Source organism: Vombatus ursinus, unplaced genomic scaffold (genome assembly GCF_900497805.2).
Source record: "Vombatus ursinus unplaced genomic scaffold, bare-nosed wombat genome assembly UNPS02014826.1, whole genome shotgun sequence".
NCBI classification, from domain to species: Eukaryota; Metazoa; Chordata; class Mammalia; order Diprotodontia; family Vombatidae; genus Vombatus; species Vombatus ursinus.
In genome coordinates this window covers 7,726,233-7,734,145 of record NW_020954604.1, presented here as the reverse complement: position 1 = coordinate 7,734,145, position 7,913 = coordinate 7,726,233, and positions in this window count along the sequence as shown.

Sequence of the window (7,913 nt, the reverse complement as noted above, 5' to 3'; positions counted from 1 at the left end):
TTAGGAGAGGCATGGTGTGTAAGACTAGGGAGGAGATCATTCCACTCTACTCCTCCCTGGTCAGATCACATCTGGAGTACTGTGTTCATTTTGGGCATCACATTTTAAGAAGGCTGTTGATAAGCTGGAGGGTGTCTAGACGATGATAACCAGGTTGGTCAAGGGCTTTGGGTCAAGCCCAAAGCTTGGGCCAATGGCAGGGACTTGGGATGTTTGATTTGGAGAAGAGAAAACTTTGGGAGAGACATGATAGCTATCTTCAGGTATTGGAAGTACTCTCCCTTGGAAGAGGCATGAGACTTGTTCATTTGCCCCAAAACAAGCAATGGACAGAAGTTGCAGAGACTTGCAATCAGGGGGGAAAAGACCAAACCTCCTCACAATTAGAGCTGTCCAGAGTGGAGTCAGATACCTCTGGAGGTGCTGGGTTTCTCGCTCTTTGGAGGTCTTCGAGCTAGGACTGGATGTTCACTTACCTGGCATGTTGTGGAAAGAATTCTTATTTAGGCATGAATTTGGACTAAATGTTAGGTCCTTTCCACCTCTGAGACTCTGAAGAGTGGGTTTGTGTCGGGGGAAAGCATTCTCAGATTAACTTAATCTGAGTATACGGAGTTACCACGCCAATGCACAAAGAGATTACCTTTACTCTTAGGAAAATTCCACCACTGGCTTTGAACTAGGAGAGAATTCCTAAGAAGCTTATTGTCAGTAATTAAGAATCTGAAGTTTTTCTGCTTATCAGTGGGATCCCTCTTGCCTTTCAAGATAGTGGTGGTGGTGGTGTTTCTCTAGGTTTCTGTTTGTTTGCTTTTTCTAAGAAATACCATGGTGTGGAAAAAGCTATAAAATGGTGAATTATGATCATAACAGCCCCTTTAAAAGGAGGGACTGCCAAGACAACCTAGGGTATTAACACCACTGGTAGAAGGTGTCAATCTTATATGTCAGGCCTGGGCCTCAGTTTTCCCATCTGTCAAATGACAGTATTAGTCTAAACCAGAGGTTCCCAAACTTATTTGGCCTACCACCCCCTTTTTAAAAATTACTCAATGCCCCCCTGGAAATCTATTTTAACCCTTTAACATTTTAAAAAATTTGCATCATTTCAAAAATATATAAAATTTTTTTAAATGACACATCTTAAATTTAATAATTTATTGTAAATTTCTGGGTTTTTTCTTGCATTGAAATTTTGATGACACAATATTACATCACATAACTATATAGTATTTATTGTATTGTAAACAAGTTATTACACTCACATCCTCCTGCCTATGTATGCTGGACTTCCCGACAACACACAACATGCTTGTCTGCCAATACTTGCTTATTAAGACCTGTCAGCAGAGTTGACCACTGACTGTTTATAACTAGCATTTTGTGTGTTTATTTGGAAAATAATGTAATCACTATGACTTTAACTGTTACACAACAGATGAAACATGTAGAAGTTTTTCAAAATTTTCTTCTCTTCTTTCCTTACGCTTCTACCTGCCCTTATTTTTATTCAATGGCCCCCAATTGCACCCAAGGCTACTACCCCCCCCGCCGTAGTTCCAGCACCTTCATGAGGCAGTGTCCCCCACTTTGGGAACCTCTAGTCTAAACAATCTCTAAAGCTTCCTCCAGCTTGGACTTTCAAGAATCTAGCAGTCTCTGACCCTACTGACTCAGTGCAAAGCTAACATAAGAGGCAGTTGTAAGAGAACTAGGTGTCTGCGGGAAACGGCTGAGAACATGAACACGGCAGAGATGTTCTTTGAGCATAAAATAGAAACCAAAAAAAAAAAAAACTTGAAATATAAGTACATCCACTTCCTCTGTACCATCGCAGGCTCTGAGCTAGTTCCTGTCTAGCCAAGCAGCTCATTTCAGTACAGTTACTGAACCAAAGTAACCACAAATCAAGCAGGAAGTGTGTGAAAACCTGCTGAACCCCAGCCCAGCCACAGCCAGAGCTTGAGAAGCCGGCGTCTAACAGCAAAAGCCTCTCGTATCTGCAGCTATGAAATATCCAGCGAGCATCGTGCACCATAAAAGGCAGTATTAAAAAAAAAATCACTGACCCCGGGCTAGTCATCTTTGCAATCCAGAAAGAAAAATAGAGGGGGGAGGAGGGAGGAGGGAGGAGGGAGGAGGGAGGAAAGGTGACAGACAGACAGAACCAGGACCATTCAAAACAGTTGCAGTAATTCACAGTTGTTAAAGATTTATGGGGAAGCAGTTTGGAGTTTAAATACGAGATGACACCAGAAGCCTTTCTTGAATTGGGGAGCTTTAAGCATGACATGGGTGTAGAAAACGTGCTGCAAAAACTCCCCTCCCAGCGATCTTAAGAGGGCTGTTCTATTGACTCCAGGCAATGCCCTACGGATGGTGAGCTTAACGGGCTCATAAATATAACACTATTGGACGAAAAAGAATAATCCCTCTCCAACTGTTTGGGCCCAGATTGGCAGGCCTATAAATCAATTCAGTATAAGAACTATAAAGTTGTGAATCAATGTGTCCCAGATCTCTAAACTAGAATAAAAAGTCAAATAACTGGAGTCCTTCCAAGGCCTTTTTCATCCTGTCTTACCCCGCCTCTCCCTTTCACTCTGGCCCAGCTGGCACTTTCTTTGGACAATTTTTCAAGACAGGAAATGTGCTTTAGTTCCTTAAGGGCATAAAGGGGATGGGGCAAGTGGAGGGGAAGGTGGGCAGGAGGCAGGCATCCTGTTGTATTCTAGCTCTTCCCCTGTCTTGACCTTGGGCAAGATCCTTCACCTTTGGTCTTCGTTCTTTCCCTGTAGCTTGAAGGTGGTGGTATTTGCCATCGGCATCTCAGAGACACAGAAGAATAGGATCATAGGATCATTGATGTGGACACAGAAAAGAACTCTCTGTTCCATCTACAGTCTTCCCTTCCGCATTGCACCTTCTCCCATAATGGTTTCGGATATGTTGTGGGGGAGCATGAGAAATTAAATGAGAAAATTGGGGGAGCTTTGTGGAAGCCTCAGACAATGCATGCAGGGCAGCAGATGACACAGAAAAAGTTAGGAAACTCAGAAATGCATGAAATGTATGAATAATATTGTATAATATCAATATGTTTTATCTTTTAATACCATAATAATTCAGACTTCTTCTCTGGTATGGAGGGCCAAAATTTTTTACATGGATTTTCCAGATTACAGGGGAACCATGCCTCTAACCCCCCCCTCCATGATGTGGAAGGGATAACTGTAGCCTGACCCCCTCATTTTGCAGATGAGTGAAGAAACTTAGGCCCAGAGATGTTGAATGATTTGTGCAAGGTCTGATATTTGCAGGGGGCAGCTAGGTGGCATGGTAGATAGAGCTCCAGTTTTGGAGTCAGGAGGACCTGAGTTCAAATTCGGCCTCAGACACTTGACACTTACTAGCTGTGTGACCCTGGGCAAGTCACTTAACCCCCATTGCCTCACCAAAAACAAAACAAAAACAAACAAAACAAACCAAAAAAAACCTCAAGGTCTCATAGTAGTAAAGTTGGAACTTGAATCTATCTTCTGATTTTTAAACCCAGTTGGCTAGGGGCTTCATAGATAGGGGTAGCTGTGGTGTGGTGGCAAGAGTTTTGGATCAGGGCATCACAGCACCTGGGTTTGAATTTTGACTGTGCTACTTATCACTTTGGGTTAGTTACATTACTGTAGAATAGTGGAAAGAGGGCAGAATCTGGAGTCAGAGGATCTCCTGATTCTTACTACTTTTGCAATCATAAGCAAGTCACATATCTTCCTTAGGCCTCAGTTTTCCTTATTTGTAAAATGGGGAGGAGAAGGGAATTGGACTAGATGGCTTCTGTACAAATTTTTAGCTCCTTATGACTCTAAGAGGAAATATGTCTTCTCTGGGCCTCAGTTTCCTCATTTGTAAAATGAGAGGATTGGACGAGATTATTTCTAAGGTCCCTTTTAACTCTAAAATCCTAGGCTTCTATAAAGGTCTTTAATTCCTTGGAGTGAAGGTAGAAAATACTTTTACTTTGAAAGCTCTCAAGTTTCATCAGTATAGGTTTTCTGTCACTCTAGGCAGATCATAAGCTCTTTGTGTTAGCTGTGGCCAAATGACTTACTGTCTCATGGTCGGTCTTCTGGTGATGACCTTGGCTAGATTTTTTTTTTTTTTGTGAGGCAGTCGGGGTTAAGTGACTTGCCCAAGGTCACACAGCTAGTACGTGTCAAGTGTTTGGTCTGAGGCCGAATTTGAACTCAGGTCCTCCTGACTTCAGGGCTGGTGCTCTATCCACTGAGCCACCTATCTGCCCCACGTGGCTAGACTTCTGATGGCAGGCACATTATTGGTCTCAGACTGGAAGCCTTTCCAACTTGGTCCTGACATGATATGGTACTCTCCATTGATATTGCCTTGAGAACCCAAGGTCACCTCCATGCCTGCTATGATGAGGTATTGTTGTAGGAGTTTAGGAGAATCATTAATTATATTTTTTTAATCATTATTAGAGTTAAAAAGTGACTCATAACTTGACTTTATCATTCTGTCTGATCCAATATGCTAGATGGTCTGAAGATGGTGGTTGGGGCTATTACTACCTGAAGCTACCTGAAGCATCTGAAGGGTAGATGAGATACCAGTGTGGTATGGTAGGAAGAATGACAGACTTGGAGTCAGGAGATTTGAAATAAAATTTTAATTTTTCTGAGACTCAGTTTCCCTATCCAATGGGAATAAATGAAGATAATAACATATGTACTACCTACCTTACAGGGTTGTTATGAGGGAATCACCGCATGAAGTTAAAATTATTTATAAATATGAGATACTAATGCAGACGTACATGAAATAATGAAGAGAGTAATGAGCAGAAACAAGAGAACATCGAGTAACAGCAATATTGTTTTAAGAACAAATTTGAACAAGTAAGTAATTTTGGCTATCTTAAATACCCAAATTATCTACAAAGGCCCTATGAAGGAAGAGGCTATCTGCATCAAGAGAAAGAACTGATAAATAGAAGTATGTATAAAATGATTTTATATATATATGTGTATATACACATCTATATGTATATATTTGTATATATGTATGTGTGTATATATATACATATACATGTGTGTGTATATAGATATAGATATAGATATAGATATAGTCTAATGGTAGCCATGGGGGGGAGGGAACTAAAAAAAGAGAAATTTATAGGTTAACATATATTTAAAATGAATAGCAGATTGTCCATAATAGATTTGCAGGTTCATGTGCAATCTGTTTTTTTATTATTACTAAACTGTGTTATAGAAATGCTTGTTTTATTCCAGAAATTAAAGATAAAATAAATAAAAATTTTTAAAAAGAGGTGGTATGGTAGAATGAATAGTACTGAACCCAGAGATATGAGGTCAAATTTTGTCTTTGACTCTTGCTATGGGCTAGTCCCCAGCTGGTGGCTTTTCTGAGTCTCAGTTTCCTTATCTATAAAAAGAAAGCAATACCCGGGGTACCTGCTTCTCAGTATTGTTCTAAGTCTTAAATGAATCCTATTATTATAGTAATATTCTTGGATTCTCCAACTAGTCACAGGTCCTTTTCAGCATTCTGGGGCATCAAGATACCAGGAGATATCAGGAACCCCCCCTTCCCTTCCCCATCTGTGTGTACTCCATCCTTGGATGACACTTTCTCTTACAGAACCCTTCTTACTTTGAACATTTTCCCCACCCCTTTACACTATCCCAAATCCAGTGACCCTTCCCTATCACCCAATGCATGTTTCCCCTGGTCAGACAATCATAGATTTATAGACAGTGTTAGAGCTCAGAAAGGTGCTGGAGCCTGCTCTTACAGGCTTTTGAGAGCTGACTGTTCATTGCTCAGTGTTACCATTTACATCTTTGAAATTGTCAAATGATACCAATCAGGGCTTGATTTATTATTTTGCTGTATTTATGTTTTTTTGCTTAGACTTAAGAAAATGATGGATAAAATGTTGATAATTCAGATTAAATTAAAAAAAATGTGCTGTGGGTATATTCCCCGTGGAGAGCCAGTTGTTAAACATTTACCAATATATTTCTGGCCCTAGAGATCATCTGGTGTAACTCCTTCATTTCACCAATGTGAGGAAATTTTTAGGACCATAAATTTAGAGCTGGGAGGGACCTTAGAGGCCATCTAGACCAAACACTTCATTTTATAGATGAAAAAATGAGGTTCAGAGGGATTGGGTGAGTGGCCCTGGGTTATACAGCTAGTATGTATCAGAGGCAGGATTGTTAATTCAGTTCAATTTAACAAGCACCTACTATGGGCCAGATACTGTGAGAGTCAATAGGAATACAAGTCCCTCACCTCAAAGACCTTCCATTCTCTTGGGGGAAATAATATGAACATAATTAAAGAAATGCAAAATATTACAAAGTAAATATAAAATCCCTAGAGAGAGTGCCAGAAATTGGCCTCCTGAATGAGGTAGTGTTTGAACTGGGTGGGCTATGAAAGAAGCTAAGGATTCTGTGAGGTGGAGGTGAGGAGTGATCACAAGGTCACACAACCCTAGGTGCCTCAAGACCTCCTTGTTTCACTTCTCGCTCTTTTCCCATGCTGAGAAGAGCCCGTGCTAAAGTTGGCCAGGGCAGCAAGACAAATACTATTTCCCTAGAATAGACTGTTTCTTTTGAAAGGCTCCACTTCTTCCTTTGCTTTTTCTTCTCCAATCCCTTGTTGTTGGCAAGGCCCTAAATGCCCCAGAAAGGGGCTCAAGGGGTCCCCTCTTTCCAATTTGTCAGATCTGTGGCTCCCTAAGGCAATGCTTCCCTCCAGAAAGAGTGGTGTCCAAGGAATGAATGTGAGAGTTCATTAAAGGGCTACTTTGTGGTGTTTTATCACCAGCAACCATAGAAAGCTTGCAGTATATATGCGTGAGTGTGAGTGTGTGTGTGTGAAGGGAAATGGATTTTGAAGTGTGTGTGAAACTTCAGCCACCCACCTCACAGAAGCAATACTGTTGGGCCAGTGCCAGGCTGCTGTAGAGCAGCTCCTGGGCCTTAGCTGAGGGGCTTTAGATCCCCGTCTGAACCTCGGTTCTTGGTGGGGGGCCTGGGAGCTTTTACTGAGAGTCTGACATTTCCTAATCAGTCACTCAATCTTTGTCATTTCTCCTGGGCTTTTTACTTACATAATTTCCCCTCTTTATGAGAGGGATGGGGAGGTATTTTGCTGATAAAATAGGCTGGTTATTGGGAATTTTGACATGACATTTCCCCATTCTTGGAGCATAATTCTGTGACTACAATTCTATGCCAGGACTTTGAAGAGGTGTGTATAGTAATTAACTTTCATATTCCATCTACTTCAGAATCTTGTACTGTTTACCTGGGATTTTTTGGACTCAATAAAAGCCGAGGTACTTAAGGAGGCAGGCTTTGCTGGTGCAGATGACCTAGGAGAAGGGAATGAAAGGATCAGCCTTTCATCCACAGGCCAGCCTAGAATTGGGCCACATAATCAACATGACAGCTGCCATGAAAGCCTGATGCTCTGGGACAGTCAACTCCCCTGAAGAGGCACTATACTAATGGGAAGTAAAATAATCCACAGCATGCTGCTCACAACACTCCCTGAGTGCTGTCCAAATCACATTAAAATATAATTGGGAAATATTTGACAAAATAAATAAAATACAATAAAACAGATAATGTTAATGTGTGGTTTTCTAAGTCAAAATGTCCACAGGGATGCTCATGTACAGCATAGTAGCTCTATTTCTATTTGAGTTGGACTTCACCGCATTAGACTACTGGGTCCTGAGTGAGGAAGACCTGGGTTTGAATCCTGCCTGAGAGACTTATTAGCTGTGTGACCTTGGGAAACTTCTCTAGGCCTCACTTTCTTCATCTGTAAGATGAAGGGTTTCAATCTGATGA